We start from the raw sequence: 22,500 nt of genomic DNA on the forward strand, positions 1-22,500 counted from the left end.
GAGGAGGAGGAGGAGGAGGAGGAGGAGGAGGAGGAGGAGGAGGAGGAGGAGGAGGAGGAGGAGGAGGAGGAGGAGGAGGAGGCCAAGTTCGATAATGTTATTCAAGTTGACTTTCTTTGCACCGTTGGGTCATTTGTTATCTAAAGATTTTTTTTTCTTATTTTTCTGGCTGACTTCAAACTATTTCATTCAGCTTAAGGAAACCTTTGGTCGGAGAGTAGGCAATGATGACTTTCGGGAAACTAAGGCTGACCTTACCAAGGTCAAGGGTGACGTACAAATGCTTAAGGATTACCAACGCTCGGAGCTGCCAGACGCTTGATCTCTTTAGCCAAGCGACCTACAAAGTCGGGTGCAAAGGCCTAGACAACATAGATAATTAAATAAATAAACAAATAAATGAATAAATAAACAAATTAAAAAATAAATGAACAAATGAATAAAACACATATCACTTTGTTTTTTTGGCCAGCGTTTGTATAGAATTTAAAACGTTGAACTGTATTACATCCAATCCCTTCAGCTGGAAGTTTATTCCACTCACTAACTACCCGGTTGGAGAAGTAGTTTCTAACTATCTCAAGGCCAAACAGCTTGTGGTCATTATTTCTTTTTTAGTTAACATTTAGTAAGGGATTACCTTAAATCTTAAATCTTATCAATTCATTTGTTAAAAGGTTGAATGTTTACATAAAGTCTTCTTCCCATTGCTTGTACACCTTTTCAGAGTAAAATTTGGAGTCATATATATATATATATATATATATATATATATATATATATGTATATATATATACATATATATATATATATATATATATATATATATATATATATATATATATACTTATAAATATCACCTGACCTTAGAGAAGAATTTCTGTAAACTATCATCGGGGCTGACACCTGGAGCTCACCTGCAAATAAAAATACATATATGTTAAACATTTTTATACTCGGCATATTTTCGTGATTCCAAAAAACACAAAAAATAAATTAATACAATCACACACACACACTCACACAGACTTAGACACACACACACACACACACACACAAACACACACACACAAAGACACACACACGCACGCAAACACACACACACACACACACACACACACACACACACACACACACACACACACACACACACACAATACATATACAAACAAATAAACACACACCATATATATTTATATATATATGTATATATATATATATATATATACATATATATACATACATATATATATATATATATATATATATATATATTATATATACATATATATACTGTATATATATATATATAGATATATACATATATATTTATGTATATATATGTAAATATATATATATATATATAAATATATATATATATTATATATATATATTTCTTCATACAAATTTCTTCATACACATTCGAATATATAGACAGGAAGAAAATAAAGATTCTTCCACGAATTTATACTGAAAGATTCTGTCGACTGAAACGCCACTTTTGTTAAACTAAGTAATTATAGAACAATTGTACAGTGAGAGCAACGCTAAACGCTTTGGTAACTTTGTCTAATTTTAGCAGATTCATTTTTTTTTTTTTTTTTTAGCTAATCCTGCATTTTTCTCCATTTCGGAATAAACTTGTATAAGAGTGTTTCGTCCTGTATTTTTTTTCTCCATAATTAACTAATTTTTTTTTTAGTGCTGGATCTTTGTACTTTAAATTTGTTTTGTTTTGTCGTTTTTTTCGCTTTTTAGCAATCACGCTGACGTACTTTACTATCTTATTTTTTTCTATTCCTATCTCTTTGACCTATCAATATTTACTTGCTTTTTTATTATTACAACTACTATTATTATTGTTATTATTATTATTATTATTATTATTATTATTATTATTATTATTAATTATTATTATCATTGTTATTATTAGTATTATTATTATTGTTATTATTATTATCATTATCATTATTATTTCATTTTATCTAAATGTTTATCTTTTCCCTATTTATTATTTATTTATTAATATTACTATTTCAATTTCATTTTTATTATTATTTTTTGAGCAACGAGGTCTCTCGTCACGGGGAGGGAATTCAGATTATCTCGTTTAATCAATGAACTTAGAAAATATTATCTTACATGGTTTATTCTCTTAGCGATTTTATTCAGCTAAAGAGAGATAACACAGAAATTACCAATGTGGAAAGATTATATTATTGTTATTAATTGTATTTCTTTAAAATCTGATATTTTTTTTATTTTGTTTCCATTTTACATTATACTTTTCTCGTTTGGTTTCAAATTTACTCGTTTTATTTTGTTTTTAGTTTTAGTTTATTTCGTTTTTAGCTTACATATTTTATATTTCACTTCTTTTTACTTTCTGTTTATGGGGAGAGATGTAACTGAGAGGACTAGGGCAAAGGCGTCTGGAGGAGATAAGTAAAACTGTTATTAAATATATATATATATATATATATTATTATATATTTCTATTCAAAGGGGAGAGAGAGAGAGAGAGACAGAGAGAGAGACAGAGAGAGAGAGAGAGAGAGAGAGAGAGAGAGAGAGAGAGAGAGAGAGAGAGAGAGAGAGAGAGAGAGAGAGAGAGAGAGAGAGAGAGAGAGAGAGAGAGAGAGAGAGAGAGAGAGAGAGAGGAGGGTTAAATCCCGCTTCAGAACCACATCATGACGGACGTAAAGGCAATCGTGCTTAACCACCCCGCAGAGCAAATGACGACCGAAATACTGAAAAAATGTTAAACAAAATAATTTGTCTTTTCCGACGAATTTTGTTAATTAACAATGTTTTAGATAACTGTTAACTCATTTAGCTTTCCTTGGTTCAATTCGCTCACTCGGACACCTGGGAACGCTCCCACTCTGGACTCTTTACGTACATCAGTGGCACGATTTTGTTCATAGAAGCGCTGGTAAAATATCAGCGTTAACTATAACTGTGTCCTGGTTACTTCTGTTACTTTAATTACCAGTATCCGGCGCTCTCCAGGCACAAGTGGATTAAGTCCCTTTTTTAAATCCAGTGCGAGAAAAACTATGGACCTTTTTATTTCCAACTGTACCGGGCGACTGGTAATGACAATGACGGCCACATTTTATATTTTCATTTAATTTTTTTTTTTATCTGTCTTCTCAACTGTGGCGGGATGATGTGGTGACGCCATTATACTTAGTATATTTTATTGTGGTGAACTTATTAAGATTCTAATTTTTTTTATAATTTAAGCAGAATGACACAGTCACCCTATATAAAAGTGGAGAGGACTGTAGGAAGGAAAAAAGGACTAACACATCCATATTTACGTGAAAAAGAGGAGAGGGGTTTCAACATTCATGTTCTTGGTTCGTGCAGATACTATTTCCAACCTATCATATTCCAGGGAGGTACCAAAGAGGCGGGGCCTAAATGCAAAATTGCTGAGAACAAACTACAAGGTCACCTTATGTCTTCTTCGTTTCAATTTCGCTTTCCTTCGTGCATCTAAAGTCCTTTTTTTTTTCTTTTTTTTTTTTTTTGCTCAGTTTACAAATCGTCTTAGAAAACATAGACGAAAAATAAACAGAGAGAACGAAGGTGTCTGTCACTCGCTTGGGATGGAGGAAGACGACGTCGACATCTTGTTAAGACAAGGAATCGGAGAGCACAGCGGATTGTCAACTGCACGAGAGTGGGAGGGAGAGGGAGAGGAGGAGGAGGCAGAAGGAAAGAAGGAGGGAAAAGGAAAGGCAGAGAGGCAGAGAGGAAGTGAGGGAGTGAGGGAGAGGGAGAGAAAGAGGGGGAGAGGGAGAGAGGGAGAGGGAGAGGAACAGGGAAAAAGAGAGGAGGAAGGAAAGAGAGAGGGAGAGGGGGAAGGAGAAGCGCAAGGAGGCGAGAGGAAGAGTGAGAATGAAAAAGGAGAGGTAGAGGCAAAGAGAAGGGCACAGAGAGGCAGAGAAAGAGAGAGGGAGGAAGGGAGGAAGAGAGAGAGAGAGAAAGGGAGATACGAAGGGTGAGGGGAAGTAAAGAGAGTGGTGGAATGAGAGGTAGATTGAGAGGTAGAACTAGAGGTAGAAGCAGTGGGAGAGGGGAAGGAACAAGGAAAGGGAAAAGGAGTGAGGAAGAGAGGAAGGAACGAGGGGAGAGAGAAAGAGAAATGGAGAGGAATAAAGAGACGGAGAGGGACACAGAGACGAAAAGTGAGAGTGAGTGAGTGAATGTGTGTGTGTGTGTGTGTGTGTGTGTGTGTGTGTGTGTGTGTGTGTGTGTGTGTGTGTGTGTGTGTGTGTGTGAGAGAGAGAGAGAGAGAGAGAGAGAGAGAGAGAGAGAGAGAGAGAGAGAGAGAGACAGAGACAGAGACAGAGACAGAGACACAGAGAGAGACAGACAGAGACAGAGACAGAGACAGAGACAAAGGCAGACAGAGACAGAGACAAAGGCAGACAGGGACAGAGACACACAGAGAGAGAGAGATAAATAGAGAGAGAGAGAGAGAGAGAGAGAGAGAGAGAGAGAGAGAGAGAGAGAGAGAGAGAGAGAGAGAGAGAGAGAGAGAGAGAGAGAGAGAGAGAGAGAGAGAGAGAGAGAGAGAGAGAGAGAGAGAGAGAGAGAGTTGCCAACCCTCTCTATCAAGTCACACCTAAGGTCAAAATGGAGGTGTGACACAGCTTTTGTGTTGGATACAGGGCGTGTCACATCCATGTGACACACACATAAAGAAAAAATAATGAATCACAGGAAGATAATTGAGTGAAACTATTCAGCTCACAATAACTTTTTTTTTCACTCTGAAAATGTCATGATCTATTCTCTGATTAAATTTACAGTTCAGTGTTAAATGATTTGCCATTTGTTCAAAATAAACGTTTGACATTGTTAAGCGTTTTTTAAAACATTTCGTTCCATTTAGGCATATGAGCCACTGCACACGCTTGCATTTCCACATGTCCACATACATAAGCACATAACTCATGTGTCGTTTCTTTGGGCTCCTTTTGACACATGTGTTGAGTGGCAGGTCTGTTTCCATCGAGGTGAGAATGACAGATTCCTGGATATCTGAGCACATAAGGCAGAGGTCATAACAGGGTCATAAACAATGTACAGATCCTGCTCGTCTTATGGAAATGTCTGATTATCAATAAAACATTTTGTTTGTTGTTTACCTACTTCATTGTTTGCTTACTTGCGTTTGTTTGTCACTTTCAATTTATGTCTTTATATCTATTCATTATTATAATTATTATTTTCACAACTGTTGCCGTTATTATTATCATCCCTATCATTAAAATCACTATTGTATTATTAACATCATTACTATTATTATCATTAGCATTCTTGATATTATCATTATCACCAACATTATTATTGTCATTATCATTATTATAATTATTTATTCATTTGCATCCCGCCTCCGTGCAACTAGAAAAATATGTCAATATTGCTTTCTCCTTCAGTGTATCAGAGATTCAAACTGTAATGTAATTCTTCAGAAGGGAGGGAGGCTGCAACAAATGATTGCATTCAAATCAAGACCAAGGTACGATCTCTTTCTTATGCTCTTCTCTATCTTTCTCTCATTCCTTCTCCCCTTGTGTCTCTTTCTCTTCCTTTTTTTCCCATTCTCTCCTCCTCTCCTTTCCCTTTTTCTCTCTCTCTCTCTTCTCCACCTTATCTTTCTATCACTTTCTGTCTCTCCCCTTTCCCCATCTTTCTCCACCTCCTTTTCTTTCTCACCGATTTCTCCTACTCCATTCTCTCCTTATTTCTCCTTGTCTCTCCCCTTTTCCTCTTCCCTTTTCTTTCTCTCTCCCCTTTCTTTTCCCGTCTCCTTTTCTACCTCCCTTTCCTCCCCTTTCTTTCCACATTATTTTCTCCCTCATCCCTCATCCCCCACGCTCTCTTCTACTCTTCTTGTCATCATCTGTAGTCGGATCAAATTCCGTCACTCTTGTGTCCGAAGCACCATCTGCAGCGCAGGTGGTTATGTAAATGGGGTTCATCTTTTACAGCTTCCAATTGTGTCCCTCCAACCTCCCTCACTTCATCCCCCTTATCCCCCCACCATTTCCCCCTTGCCCTCCCCCTTCCCCCTTCCCCCCGTCTCTCCTTCCTGAACACTCGCATTGCCCAACGTTGAAGGTGACGACTTCAAACATTGATTCACACTGACCTCGTCGGTCCATACAAGCGCACACTTTTGTAAGGTCAGATCAGGTCAGGTACTTTTGAAGGCGAGTTCATACTAGTAACTGCTGAATGATGGTTCATACATGTTTTTCATCAAGGTTAGTTATCCTATGAGCATGGTTCACACAAGTCATTTTTGAAGGCAGCTTCGCATTTGCTTGTTAAGAAGACCGGTTCGTACAAGTCAAATTAAAAGGATATTACAAGGACCTCTTTACTCAATAGACTACTCCCTAGAGTTGATAAATTCTTAGGACGTTGGCCAAAACAAAATCTAAGTGATAATGTTTCACCTATTGCGTACTGATTTGTATTTTCCTTTACTTCTGAATGTCGCCAGGCAATTCTATTCATCTCTGTGGCACTCCCCACCTCCTCCCTCTCTCTCTCTCTCTCTCTGCCTTTGTCTCTGTCTCTGTCTTTGTCTCTGTCTGTCTCTCTCTCTGTCTCTCTCTCTCTGTCTCTGTCTGTCTCTCTCTGTCTCTGTCTCTCTCTCTATCTCTCTGTCTCTCTGTCTTTCTCTTCGTCTCAGTCTCTCTCTCTCTCTCTCTCTCTCTCTCTCTCTCTCTCTCTCTCTCTCTCTCTCTCTCTCTCTCTCTCTCTCTCTCTCTCTCTCTCTCTCTCTCTCTTTGTGGTTTGCGGGGCTGGTACCCGTTCGGACCTCAACCTTGTCGGTGGTCCGAAACTGTTCACACATAAACGAAGGAGACAGTGTCTACGGTATGCCACTGTTGCATTGGCGATACCCGGAAGAAGCTGATGTATCACACACACACAGTGATGTCCAAGTCACCTCAGGTCCTGAGGCCATGACTCAGAGTGGACGAAGCCTCTCCTAACCTCTGCGCCGCGGCGAGGGTTCGAACCGACGCGACGCCCCGGCGGGCCCCCGACCGTCAGCAGAGGCAAGCCTCAACTCCCCACAGTGATGCCCAGCCATGGGCAGTAACTTCCTTAGTTAACAGCTTAAGCTCACGGCCCGGGTGAGATTGATCTGTCGACCCCACGATTACGAGGCCAGCACGCAACCACTGTACTAGCCAGGAGGCTGGACCTCCTTTCGGTAGTGAGGGAGTCATTGATGTAATATCGATACTTCCAGGGTGAGGGCAGGGTGGGGGTTGAGGGTTGGGGGCTAGGGTGGAGTGTGAGGGTGGCGATGTGAAGGTGGAGGTGGGATGGGATGAAGGGTGGGAGCATTGGTCAACTGAAGGAATCTCTTGGCACCACAATCTGCCCTGATTAATATCATATGTTTGAAAGAAATCCTCAATAGCTACGTTAGACAAGAGAACTCCCCGGACCCCATACACACACCATACCATTGAATAAATCGCTAATCGTTAACTAAAATCAAATCTATAAAGCCTGCTGAATGGGTCAAAAGCATCGTCAGCATGAAACTCTCTGAACCAATCGGGATCACAACAATCCTGTTCCCGGACCAAACAGTTCAATTATCTGCTCCATTTCCCTTCACGGTTCTCAGCTCGCGTTTCAATAGTGCATTTTTTTTTTATTCTCTTATTTCAACGCTATCGTTGTGACCGTTCCCGTGAAGGGTGTATTTGTCATCCAACAATTTTTTTTCCTTTAAGATTTTTTTTTTTTGTTTCTTCTTTGGGTTTCCTCGAACTCAGTTCGCAAGGATGACCTCAACCCTAAAGGTCGCCTTACCAGAAGCTCGGGGAGGTGTTCTGCAGATCCCTGAAGGAAAAAATAAGTTTCCTGATAAAGGGCACGTCTCCTGAAAAGAGGACTCGAACACAGAAGCCCTGGCACACGAGTCGACCACTCCTAACACTCGACTATCATCACAAGCACGTTACAACACAACACCGACGTGAAATGTCTCCGATTTGTATTCAGTGGACTCTCCATCATGGCTATTTTATGGAATAAGACGTTACTGGAGTAAACAGTGATAGAAACCGGTACCGTTGCCTTACGCACTCCTACAGTTAGGGGAGAAGGCAGTTACTGGTACACATGAACTTTCGAATATACGAGGAGGAATAGAAGCTGAAGATGTCACAGTTGCAAATAACATTGAAAGAACCTGTAAAAGACCAAAATCTGACCCCATTATAGGCTGAAATCCGACTTTGTTATGGACCGAAATCCAACCTCGTTATGGACCGAAATCTGATGTAATTCTGGACAGAAAGACCAAAAACCCAATTAAGATCGTTAAACCTTCCGCTTCAGTTAAATCTAAGGAATAAGTATTATTTCCCGTGCACTTCACAACAACGTTCACCTTCCCTTCCCTGAAGCACTTGTGTCATTTTATAATAATTTTCTTTTCTGTTTCTTGCTGCATTGCTTCTGAACCGGATCGTGAGCGGACGGGATAGGAAAGACCCTTTATCCAATAGGAGCTAAAATAAAGGGGAAAACAAATAGGTGTTCGATGGAAGATGGATGTACACCTGAGCTGGTTACCCTCCTTATAAGGAAGAAGAAGCCTTTTGATAGATAAATAGTCAGACATGTTATCTTATCTATTCTTTATCCCGTGTTTGTGAATATTTTAGTATTACCTAGTTTGATATCATCCGAAGCACAGGACGAGGAGTGGATAAGAAAAATTATCAGACCTAGATGAAAGGAAAAGCGCTGTGTAGAAAACCCCGTGCACCGGAAGTCACGTGACTCTAGGGCGAAAGCGGAGAAGAAATTACAAGAACATACCACAAAAATTGTGCCAAATTACACACAATGTCACTCACTCATAACACACATCGAGAAGATACATACCAGACTGAAAGAACATCAAAATCTTATATCAAAGACTCGACCAGAAAGCGGAAAAAATTATATATATTTGCTGCAGAAATGGACAAAAATAAATCAAACAACAACCGAGGTGGATTTAACACGTGATCTCTCCGGGCGGCAATTAAAACAGTCCTGGGTGGAAGTATGAAAAAGAGGAGCCGGCAACGTTTGGTGTATGTATATAAATATATATATATATATATATATATATATATATATATATATATATATATATATATATATATATATATACGTCACACACACACACTCGGTGGCAAATTGGTAGAGCTCGCTGGCGTAGTTGGTAATTGAGCTGCCACAATAGTGGCCCGCAGCTCATGGTTCGAATCCTGCCCGGGGCCGAAATTATTTCGGTACCGCTGCGCTTCGGGTCGTTACTCTGACTCTCGTGGGCGGGGAGTTGGGTGTGTGTGTGTGTGCAAGGTCATAGCATTACCCATAGATCGGACCTACGAGCTCTGAGCTCTCTTCCAGGAGGGAAATAGCTGTCGATCACGAGTCCAACACGTGATCCAAAGACCAAGTGGAAAAAAGACACACACACACACACACACACACACACACACACACACACACACACACACACACACACACACACACACACACACACACACACACACATATATATATATATATATATATATATATATATATATATAAAAACATATATAAATATATATTATATATATACATATATATATATACATATATATATTATTTATATATATATATATAATATATATATACATATATATATGTATATATATATAATATATAAATATATATATATATATATATACATACATATACATACACACGCACACACATACATATATATATATATTATATATATACATATATAATATATATATACATAAATATACTTATATAAACACATATATATATATACATATTTATATATATACATATATATATACATATATATATATATGTATATGTACATATATACAAAATAAATATATATATATACATATATATATATATACATATATATATATATATATATATATATATATATATATGTATATATATATATATATATGTATGTATATGTTTATACGAGTCCAGAGTACGAATGTGAGAGCAATTATCATAACGAAGAAAACAAATCTAAGATGAGCAGCATTCCACCATTCAGAATTTTTTTCTGGAAATAACCAGCGCTTCTATCTTTGCGGAATATATCACATCGAAAATATGGTTCAAAAATATTAAAAGAGAGCTTTAAGAAGTGTAGTAGAACGGAAGGACGTACAAGTCAAAAAAGAATATAATTAATTTTTGAATGGTAATTGGTCTTGAGTCGTGATTCTGGTCCGTAGGGATGCAGTGAAAGGGAGAGAAGGAGGAGGCACTAGACAAGGATACTCCAACATGGTCATCATCCACAGCCCCTCTCCCCAGAAGGGAGTTTATCTCCCCTCCCCTAAGCTATCCATCATATCTTTTCATGATTATTCGTCAGGGAGGGAAGCTGGGGCCGGGGATGTGAAGAGGGGAAGGTGTCTTTACTGCTGGGAGGGGAGCAAAGAGGGGAAGTAGTTATCGTGGACTTGCCCTCGGAGGAGGCAGTTGTCACAGGAAATAGAGGCTTTAAGAAGGGGGAGGATGTCGAGGGGGAGGCTGTCAAGGACGACCTCTAATGACAGGTTAGTTGAGGAAAAGGTTTACTTGAGATGGACAAAGTGGAGGGAGAGGTCGAGGGAGAGGACGGAGGGGAGGAAGAAGAGGTGGAGGGAGAGGAGAGAGAGGAGGATGAAGACGTGGAGGGAGAGGTGAAGGAAGAGCTATCTGCACACGATTCCATTCAGCTTACAAAAAGGAAGGAAAAGGTTTATCTGAGATGGACAAAGTGGAGGGAGAGGTCGAGGGAGAGGACGGAGGGGAGGAAGAAGAGGTGGAGGGAGAGGAGAGAGAGGAGGATGAAGAGGTGGAGGGAGAGGTGAAGGAAGAGCTATCTGCAAACGATTCCATTCAGCTTACAAAAAGGAAGGAAAAGGTTTACCTGAGATGGACAAAGTGGATGGAGAGATCGAGGGAGAGGTCGGAGGGGAGGAAGAAGAGGTGGAGGGAGAGGAGAGAGAGGAGGATGAAGAGGTGGAGGGAGAGGTGAAGGAAGAGCTATCTGCAAACGATTCCATTCAGCTTACAAAAAGGAAGGAAAAGGTTTACTTGAGATGGACAAAGTGGAGGGAGAGGTCGAGGGAGAGGACGGAGGGGAGGAAGAAGAGGTGGAGGGAGAGGAGAGACAGGAGAATGAAGAGGTGGAGGGAGAGGTGAAGGAAGAGCTATCTGCAAACGATTCCATTCAGCTTACAAAAAGGAAGGAAAAGGTTTACTTGAGATGGACAAAGTGGAGTGAGAGGTCGAGGGAGAGCAGGGAGAGGAGGAACAAAAGGTGGAGGACGAGGAGAGAGAGGAAGAAGAAGAGGTGGGGGGAGATGTGAAGGAAGAGCTATCGGCAAACGATTCCCTTCAGCTTACAAAAACTACACAATGCGTCCCCAGGTTGAAAACAGTATTAAACACACTTTGGCCACTGTTTCTGGTAAACATCAGACAAAATCGTGTAGATTACAGAAACCCTTCAGCCTTGTTTTTTCACAACACAATCCACATAGTACACCACCAGTGAAAAAGAGTAAAATTGAATTCATAGTACTTTGTTCACTACTACAATAGGATGCCATTCTTACCATAATTTTCCCAGAATATATATATATATATATATACAGTATATATATATTAAGGATGTTTTCAAAATTTCTATTTTCCTGATATTGTATTTGATGAACTTTTGGCTGTATTATTATTTTTTATGTTATTTTCTTTTGGTTATGTAAAAATTCCCGCACCCAACATCATTTCATATTTGCTGTGCAGAGGAAGCGAGGCCCTGAGAGGGTGTCAGCAGCATTATTAGTAGCAGCTGTTTGAAGTCACTTTTGCAAGTTGCAATTTTGAGTGCGTTCTGTGTAGACAAAGAAACGGAGAGCTTGTAAAGAAAAGTGACATTACAAATTTACAAGTATGGAATTATTTTGGAAAAAGGTTTTTACCAAACATATAAGTGACTTTACAACTTTACAGGTATTTGATTATTTTGGAACAAGTGTTTACTATATAGCATTTTTTTTCTTTTTTTAAGATGTGGAAAGGGACCCGTATTTTTTTTTTTTTTTTTTTGTCAGCTTCGCTCATCCCCGTGAAATTGAGTTAAACGCATTAGAAAATACTACAGCGTATGGAAAAACACCACCAAAAGTTTCACTGCTATATTCCAATTAGAAATATTTTTAATTAATATTTTTCTAAAAGTGAATGCGGCTCGATAGCGTTGAAATGGCCGCCCTTTAAACCATATGTAAACAAGGCGACACGCGTATTGGTGAGGAGAAAAAATTTACTTGCATTTTGAGGGGAAAAGTGTTGACAATAAACAATATCAGAGGATTTGTCTAAAGAATTCTGCAAGAACTCTACACCTTTGCATTTTGGCTTGTGAAAGTGCATAAGCTAAGAACATCTTCATCCCACTGCCCGCCCTGCTGGGTGAATACTCGTACAATGCATGAAGGGGTTTCAAAATAATTATTTCTGACACCACAGCGGTTAATACAGGTTGTTGTTAGATTCCAGAGACAATTCAGACATAAAAAAAAAAAATTATTGGATGCCAATATCATGTTCTTGACCTAGTTCTACGGCACGTAATGAATTCCTTTTTCCCAACAAAATCATGGTCACCCAGCATCAACTGCGAGTATGATTTCATAGAAGATGTTTTGGCAGACTATGAGGACTTACGGAAAAGCTATTCTGGTACAGAAAGAACGCCAACACGTGAAGACCCTGGATGGAGAGATGACTTCTGGTTTCTTTTTGAACTCCGTGAAGCATATAATTTCTTCCAGATGAAGGGAAAATGTCTTCGCGTGAAATGGCAGAAGCTACCCTCCCTTCACATTGCCAGGTGGAATTCTTTGGTGGCAATCTTTTGACCGGCTGCTTTTTTCTCCTCCCAAACTGGAGAGATGAAAGCTACTTGTGACTTCATTGCAACTACATGGGCGAAGGCGTGGATTTCTCAAATCAACACTACTTAGAAAGCACTTACAATAAGCTGCATGGTGTTGTCACTAAATTGTAGTGTCCTTAGGCTTTAAGATGTTTTTCCACCCATTGGACTGGATAGAGGAACAATCAATGCTTGATGTGCCTAATACAAATATAGTGACAGAGCAAGCTGTGAAGCCGATGAAATAGCTTCACAGCACTTGTAAAAATAACAAACATCTTAACCCATTCAACTCTGATGACAAGATGTCTTGTCATTTGGTCAAATAAAACAAAAAATCATAAAACACCAAAATGTTTGATCAAACAACAGAAAAATATGACGTCAGTCCTCGCTTCGCTCGCAGCGAAGCGAGGATTGACGTCATATTTTTCTGTTGTTTGATCAAACATTTTGGTGTTTTATGATTTTTTGTTTTATTTGACCAAATGACAAGACATCTTGTCATTGGAGTTGAATGGGTTAAGAGTAGGTTCATAAACAGTAACTCACAAATTCAAATCCTTTTATTAAATTTTACTGTACGCTATATTCATTTCCAAATAAATACACTTGTAAAAGGCAGAATTTTCTTTTGATGCTTCAACCTAATACATCTCGTAAGGTGCAGCAATATATATATATATATATATATATATATATATATATATATATATATATATATATATATATATATATATAAACTCCTCGCCCCACAGGGATCATATTCCGCACCCCTTCACGAAAAAATAGTCACAAAGGAGTTAGAAAAAAGGTGATAAACGAGCGGAAGGATGAAGGGCTTTGAGATGAGGAGAAGGGAGAAGATTCTCAGAATGAGGTAGGGGTGAGTGCTCCAACAGGAACGGTGGGAAGGCAGGGAAGACAAGTTATAACGTTACCAAAGGGAAATGAAATAAAACACTGAAATAAAATTGAATAAGATCAAATTAGATGGATCAGATATCAAAATAGAAGTAAAATAAAATAAAATAAATTAAAACAAAATAGAAATATAAAATGAATAAATAAATAAGAAAATAAATAAAAGGTAATCACTGAGGAAGCCGAAATTGCTTATCTATCGCATAAAGAGTATGTACGAGAATATTCACACACACACACACACACACACACAAACACACACACACACACACACACACACACACACACACACACACACACACACACACACACACACACACACACACACACACACACACACACACACACGACTCGGTAACGCGGTTGGTAGAGTCCCCGCCTGTCACTACGGCGGTCCGGGTTCGAATCCTGTCCATGTCTGAAAGTAATTTCAGTATCGCTGCGCTTCGAGTCGTTACTCCAACTCTCGTGGGCGGGGAGTTGGGGGTGTGTGTGCGTGCAAGGTCAAAGCATTGCCCATAAATCGGTCATACGAGCTCTGAGCTCTCTTCCGGGAGGGAAATAGCTGTCGATCACGAGTCCAACACGTGATCCAAAGACCAAGGTTAATCACACACACACACACACACACACACACACACACACACACACACACACATACACATACACGCACACACACGCACACACACACACACACACACACACACACACACACACACACACACACACACACACACACACACACACACACACACACACACACTGCCCAGACCTGAAATAATTTCATTATCGCTGCGCTTCGAGTCGTTACTCCAACTCTCGTGGGCGGAGAATTGGGGGTGCGTGTGCGTGTAAGGTCACAGCATTATCCATAGATCGGTCATACGAGCTCTGAGCTGTCTTCCGGGAGGGAAATAATTGTCGTTCACGGGTCCAGCACGTGATCCAAAGACCAATGTGAACACACACACACATACACACACACACACACACACACACACACACATATACACAATTACACAAATACACACAAACACACGCGCACACACACACACACTTAGATACGCGCAAACACACACAAACACATACACACACACGCACACACACTCACATACACACACACGTATATACACATGCGCGCGCACGCACGCACACACACACACACACACACACACACACACACACACACACACACACACACACACACACACACACACACACACACACGGAGACGAAAATCTAAGCCTTAAGGAGAGAGTTTACATTAAATGGAGCGGAATTTATCTCCACTTAGCGTATCCAGGAGGGTCGCCGGTCGGGCCCTCTTCTTTCCGAATACTTTCCTTTGGCGTCAACGACGAGAACTCGTACTATGAAGCACGACCCCGGTTTAAAGAAGTTCTCAACGAGGTTAGACTTAACTCTAAAGGTTTAACATCCTACCAAGTTAACAGGTTAACGAACACAATCGCCTAAGTTAATTAGTGTAGAATGTAAAAGGTTAGTGATAAACGCAATACTGAACTACTTCTTAACCAACGCGTCTTCATCATTTTGGTCTGGTTTAGACCAAACGGTTCTATTCAGACCAGGAGGGGGGGGGACAGCCTTGGGAGTTAAGTTGGGTCTCAATTGTGGTTTCAGTCTTTTCAGTCGAAATGGATCATCTAGTATTGACCAAAATATACAAATAAATAAATAAATGAATAAATGGAAAAAATAAATACATAAATGATTAAAACAAAATAAGATTAATGTATACACTGCAATGAAGTACTTTAGATATATTGATCTGGCTAGGAAAAGTGATTTCCACTTTATCATATTTTATTTTGTTACATCTTATTTTGTTTTAGTTCATCCCATTCTATATTCCTCGTATTTCACCTTATTTCATTTCATCTAATTTGATTCAATCTTATTTGAATTTATTTCATCATATTTTATTCTATTTCATCTTATTCCATTTCATTTTTCTTGTGTCTAATCTTATTTTGTTTCATATTTTATTCTATCTTATTGTATTCCATTTCATTTTTCTTATATCTATTTTCATTCCATTTTATTTGACCTTATTTCACTTTATTCTACCTTATTCTATCCTATCTTTATAAGAACATCAGAACATAAGAATGAAGGAGACTACAAGAGACCATAGGGACTACACTAGAGACTTCCATATCCATGACAATTTATCATCGCCTTCCATAAAGTTATCTAACCTCATAAACCAACTAATAGTTTTAGCGCTGACTATATGGTTACTACGTCCATTTCCTTCGCAATCAACTCTATTAATAAACCAGTTATTGTCTATTTCCTTCTTAAATCTAAATTTGTGCAACTTAAATCTATTACTACGAGTCTTGCCCTGCTGTCTTATGTTCTATTTTTTTTTCTCTTTTCTTTTCATCTGAGCACAGATTTCTCTACCGGGGTCTCGCATCGCTCGTGATTCTCTTCATGTCAGAGTCCTCTATTCTTAACCTATACAGGACAAACAAGTCACCTCATTCGGTGGCGCAGTACACACTCGGCGGCGCAGTTGGTAGAGTGCTGAACTGCTAGCATGGTGGTGCCCGTAGTACTTGGTTCGAATCCTGCCCAGGGCCGAAATTATTTCGGTACCGCTGCGCTTCGGGTCGTTACTCTGACTCTCGTGGGCGGGGAGTTGGGTGTGTGTGTGTGTGTGTAAGGTCATAGCATTACCCATAGATCGGACCTACGAGCTCTGAGCTCTCTTCCGGGAGGGAAATAGCTGTCGATCACGAGTCCAACACGTGATCCAAAGACCAAGACCAAGTGAATACTGTAGCCACATGCTTAATGCTTTATGGGGACCTGAGTCAAATTCACTGCTTCTAAAGATTTTCTTGAAGACGTCATCCAATACTATGAGGCTTAATTAAATAAACTGAGCATAAAGCGCTTCTGGTTTAGATTTACTGCCCAAACTTAGGGTAAAAAGGTGAAATTAAATTTTTGTATTTGAGTAAACATTTAATATTGTCAGACATTGGGTAAACATAAGTCTAGAACCTGTATCCACAAACAAATAAATAAATGGTTAAATAAACAAATAGGTAAATATATCAATCACGACAAAGAAATAAATGAATAAGTACAAAATAAATAGATAAATAGATATATAAAGATGAATGAATAGAGATAAATTCTTAATGAATAAATAGATATATGATAAACAAACAATAAATAAACTAATAAACAAATAATGCGAGTGCCTTATACAATACATGCACATATAAAATATAGTACATACACATATACATCATACAAACGACGATTATGTCAAATAACATACACACGCATGGAAATACATACACATTCACATGTGTATGATGTGCCAAGTGGAGACTGATATCACTCTGTCAGGTGGTCGAGCAGCTCCAAGTCCCCAAGCTGTTGGGAGCGCACCACATGCAAATGACTGTAAGGCCTCAGGCTTAACGCAAATACGTTCATACGGACCAGAAATATGAAAATGTTGTATGAAGAATGTACATATTCCTGTGTGTGTGTGTGTGTGTGTGTGTGTGTGTGTGTGTGTGTGTGTGTGTGTGTGTGTGTGTGTGTGTGTGTGTGTGTGTGTGTGTGTGTGTGTGTGTGTGTGTGTGTGTGTGTGTGTGTGTGTGTGTGTGTGTGTGTGTGTGTGTGTGTGTGTGTGTGTGTGTGATTCAACACGGTCTTTTTTCTCACCTTGGTCTTGGATTACGTTTTGGATAAGAACTCAGAGCTCATACCTATGTGGCCCAATCTATGAAAATGTGTGTGTGTGTGTGTGTGTGTGTGTGTGTGTGTGTGTGTGTGTGTGTGTGTGTGTGTGTGTGTGTGTGTGTGTGTGTGTGTGTGTGTGTGTGTGTGCGTGGGCGCGTGCGTATGCGTGCGTGTGTGCGTGTGTGTGCGCGTGTGTGTGCGTGTATGTGTGTGTGTGTGTGTGTGTGTGTGTGTGTGTGTGTGTGTGTGTGTGTGTGTGTGTGTGTGTGTGTGTGTGTGTGTGTGTGTCTGTGCGTGCGTGCGCGCGTGAACGCGTGTGTGTGTACATATACACGCTTATGTATATAAGCGCGCGTGAGCCTGAAATCCCGGCCGCCGGCGTGATGCTCCCCCACCTATTGATAAAAGTCTAATCAAGTTTGATCTGTCTAATGGAAGCGATGGCGTCGCCAAACTCCCCAGCAGCGACTACAGGAGACTCCTACCACCTCTGCCACCCCCTTACCCGCGCTTACACACAGGCACCCCTGCAGAAGCTGTGGTGAGTCTTCTGGAGCGGTCTGGTGCGAGAGATCAGAGGGCGGACTTAAGAACGTGGACGGGAAGGTAAATGCCGCTCGGATAGACAGAAAGATGGATTGGAGGAAGACGAACTGGATGCACAGGTGAGTTTGTGAATACAGTAAATGGGGAGCGATACACTATAGATTAAATTTTAGCTAGACCTTGCTCAGCGGGACTAATCTAAATTGTGTGCACACTACACTAAAATTTCCTCTCCCTAGAGCTTAGATAGAGTAGTGGTAGATTGGATGTAGCGACATTGCTCCAACGTTAGTGTATACAGGAGTTCATTTGACGCGGAAGTCTCAGTCAGATTTGAGATTTATGTATGGTAAGATGTCACGGTCCGGGCACATGGTTACTGCAAATGCAACGTTAATGAATGATTTGAAGAAAAGAAAAAGAAAGAAAAGTATGTGGGTCAGAAAATGGATAACCAGATGATATGAAGATGGAGCACATGCAAAATTGTCGAAAGAACTGCTTGACGACGACGAAGAACTCTACAGTAACTTTATACGTATGCGTACCGAAGATTATGAGTATTTGTTGAAAAAGTGACCCCTAAAATCAAAACACAAAATGTTCATCTCAGAAAAGCAATAACATCCATACCACTTTTCCTCTATTTTTTTGTCTTCATTCCACTTTTCATTTTGCAACGTAGACTATGCCATTTTCGTGTGATTTCTGAGTCAGGAGTATCTAATGTCTTTGCTGTTTCTTTTATAGCACTTCCCTTATTATTATTATTATTTTTTTTTTTTGCGGTACTCAATCAACAACACATTTCATAAGTCTGATAACCTTTCATATTGCTGTATTAATAACATTGTCTGATCACTATCTCATTTAAATTTTTCCTTGGACGTCATTTTACTCCAGTTTTACGGCATTCTCAACCTAGAGCGACAAAATCTATTGAAGTCGACAAATAGATCTAGTACAGTCTCGGTACGTGCTCTCCATCTCTTATCCACTACAACACTAACTAGACTTCAACATCTCTACCGAGATCGGAGACTAAGTCTAGCTCTCACTGATGTTTACATTAATTAGAGAGCTCTAGTTAGACCAAATCTAGCTAAGATGTCTACAGTGTGCACGGAGCTTCTTAACGATTATCCCCTCACCATACTTATGGCCATCATTATTACCATGACCGCACCCACTACCTATCACCATTATCACCACTACCGCCAAGGGGCTCCGCCACTCGCACCATCATCACCACCACTGCTATCATTATCACCACTCCCAAACTCAGTGAAGACCTTTGCTTCCCACTACTATCACCACCATCACCCCAGCCATTATTACCACATTTCCCACCACCGTCAAGAGACACAATGATCACCCCCTCCACAACCATTACCACCACTACTATCCCCGTCACTTGATATTATCACCACCACCACTACCACTACCACCACCACCACCACCCGAGGCGTCATTGTCACTCTCCGAGGTCGCGCGGCTCCGCGGCGCCTCCAGCCTCCGGGACCTTTACACGTCGCGAAATGTTCAATGAAACGATGTTGACTCGCCGTGATCCGCAAAGGACAAATTTACCTTCCGCGGTGAGCCAACAGCCACCCCCGCCTTTGCACTTCGCCTCCTATTCTTCTTCTTCTTCCTTCTAGTCCTCTTCTTCACTTCCTACATTCCTTCCCTCTTCTTTCTCTTCTTCCCCTTCCATAATCTCTTTTCACCTCCTTCTCTTCTTCCTCCTTTATTTCTCGTGCTTCTTCTCTCTTCCTCCTTTATTGTACTCAGATCCTTCATCTTCTGCCTTTGTAACATTTCATGGATGATTCTATTATTACTATTTTTCAATAAAACAATTGTTGCCCTTCTTTTCATTTTTTCTTCTTCTTGTGGCATTCCAGACTCGACCCCCTGAACTGAAAAGACCAAAGTTAATGACCCATTTGACTCTATAACACAAAGACATAGATCTGAATTAGGCAAGATAACGATGACATAAAGCCCTGATGATGGTTAATGTCATGTTAATAAATCCTTGGATGTTACGACAATGACAATGTTTTATTAGTAACGACTTCCCTCCAACGACCCGACAACTTCATTCAACACTTAATGGCCCCTGGATTGAAACCGACCGTGACCCCTCTCAGACTAATTTACCTACTCATCAATTCACTTATTTACATCCTGAAAAATATCTTGGCCCCTTTAGATATAATTATCTACTTATCATTCCAATCATAATTAATTTACTAATTTCCACCATTTCCACCTAATCACGTGTGTTTTAATTCTTCACTTGTATGTTCACGATTCTATGTCAATTTTACTCTTTATTTAGATATTTTGTGTCTATATCAATATTTTTTTTTAAAGAAAATTCGTTTTTCAGTCTGTTCTTCTGCTGCAACTCCCAGTCCCACATTCCCGACAATCCGCATCACTCCCCTCCTTCCATCCCAGCCAGAAGAAGACCCTTCCTGGCAGCAGTCTTGAGTACAAGCGCTCGAACGTTATCGGTCCGAAAGGAGCTACGAACTGAATCAAATCTTCCAATATTAAGGAGATATTTCTAAAGCTGGTCCTCGACGGTCCCCCGTTCGCTACACGCACACACACGCACGCACACACACACACACATACATACACACAGACACGGTGGCGCGGTTGGCAGAGTCCCAAACTGTCACTACGGCGGTCTGGGTTCGAATCCTGCCCAGGGCTAAAAATAGTTTCAGTATCGCTGCTCTTCGAGTCGTTACTCCAACTCTCGTGGGCGGGGAGTTGGGTGTGTGTGTGCGTGTAAGGTCAAAGCATTACCCATAGATCGGTCATACGAGCTCTGAGCTCTCTTTCGGGAGGGAAATAGCTGTTGATCACGAGTCCAACACGTGATCCAAAGACCAAGGTGAATCACACACACACACACACACACACACACAAGTATGTCTGACTTAAAAGGATGCGACCTTTACAAAAATGAGATGTTGTGTTGATCTGGTAGTCTGTAACATCTATAGAATTTTAGTTAATAAAAGATTGATATTCCAACAATTTGCACCCTGGAAATCTGTGGTACCAATCCTGAGGCCCCTTCAATCTGAAACCCTAGAATTCCTCCCTAAAGGTGGACGGAGAAGTGTGGGAACTCCTCCCTCTGGTTGAGAATTCCCTTGGTATAAAACTGTGCCACTATGTTGTGCAATCACCGGCCCAATCAACTCAATTCCTTCCCACCAAAAAATGAAATAAAACCTTCAGTATCATTTAAAACACACGATTTATAAATTATATCCCTGAACTAAAAGATTTGATATATTTTAGGATTTTTTCCATTTGGACTTCATCTGGACAGCCTGCACTTGTTCTCTGAATTTTGTGTTCACGTTTTTCTTTTTTTTTACTGTTTTCTTGTTCTTTGTCTTCATTAAACACCACCCCTCCCTACCTCTCCCACTCCCCCCTCTCCCTCTGCTCTCCCTCTCCCTCTCTCTCTCTCTCTCTCCCTCACTCACTTTCCACATGACTGTGTTGTACATTTTTACTATTTTTACTTCGTTAACACAACTATTCTAAGCGTCCTCTATTCTCCTATCATTATTGTCATTCTTTAGCTTACGTCCTAGGTGGCACTTTTACTTTAATTATGGGTGCTGCTATTCTATTCTATTCATCTTTATTGCACTCGCTTATAAGCGGAGTCATTAATCTAATTTCTTTATTCTTTTTTTACTGTTAGCTACCAGAATAGACAGCAAATAAATGGTCTTTTGTTGGCATGCAACTCCTTCATTACACTTGAAACTATACAAAAACACACTCTTCTTTGCATATTCTATTACTTATTTATCATATCTATAATTCTTACTATTATTACCTTTGTTCATTCATCAATTCATTATATTTCTCAGTTTTTTCTTAGCTGTCAAATAGAAAACCTTATATGTATGTATATATATATATATATATATATATATATATATATATATAAACATATATATATAATATATATATATTATATATATATATATACATTTATGTATATGATATATACATATGTGTGTGTGTGTGTGTGTGTGTGTGTGTGTGTGTGTGTGTGTGTGTGTGTGTGTGTGTGTGTGTGTGTGTGTGTGTAATGATTATGCTTCATATCAATTAGAAAGTATTGAAATTGTTGCTTTATGCATATTCTACTTGTAAATCTATACACTAATTGTTTTCTACTATAATCATCAATTAATGAATGAATCCACATTTTC

Source organism: Oratosquilla oratoria, chromosome 19 (assembly GCF_046742065.1).
Source record: "Oratosquilla oratoria isolate Oo_2021 chromosome 19, ASM4674206v1, whole genome shotgun sequence".
Classification (NCBI taxonomy): Eukaryota; Metazoa; Arthropoda; class Malacostraca; order Stomatopoda; family Squillidae; genus Oratosquilla; species Oratosquilla oratoria.